This window comes from Tupaia chinensis, unplaced genomic scaffold, assembly GCF_000334495.1.
Source record: "Tupaia chinensis unplaced genomic scaffold, TupChi_1.0 Scaffold140356_1, whole genome shotgun sequence".
Classification (NCBI taxonomy): Eukaryota; Metazoa; Chordata; class Mammalia; order Scandentia; family Tupaiidae; genus Tupaia; species Tupaia belangeri.
Window position 1 is genome coordinate 647754 of NW_006200233.1, and position 415 is coordinate 648168.

Below are 415 nucleotides of genomic sequence, written 5' to 3' on the forward strand. Positions count from 1 at the left end.
GCTCAACCTTTCCAATACACCTTTAAAGGGACACAAAAACGAGGCCACCATGGCATACCTGTTCCCACTCCTGAAAAACCCCAGGAAGCCAGGCATTTTAATTAAGTCCAGAAAACCCCAGAATCACAGGAAGTGCCCACACAGTAACATGACGGGTACACCAAATCCACAGGCCGGACGAAACTTTGCTTTAAATATAGTAACTCAGGGCTAGGTTACAGCCTTTTCAGGAACAAGTGGGTGGCTCTTAGAAGAGCCTTTGAGTTGGATACGAACTGCTCAGTGAGCCCTACGCACGCTCCCCCCGAATGCGGCGCGCCAGCTGGATGTCCTTGGGCATGATGGTGACGCGCTTGGCGTGGATGGCGCACAGGTTGGTGTCCTCGAACAGGCCCAACAGGGACGCCTCACACGC

The 415-nt window shown here is 53.3% G+C and overlaps 1 pseudogene; it reads right to left on the reverse strand.

Moving 5' to 3' along the window:
• LOC102484007 (uncharacterized) overlaps nucleotides 1-415 on the reverse strand; it is a 10423-nt pseudogene that overhangs the window by 8638 nt on the left and 1370 nt on the right.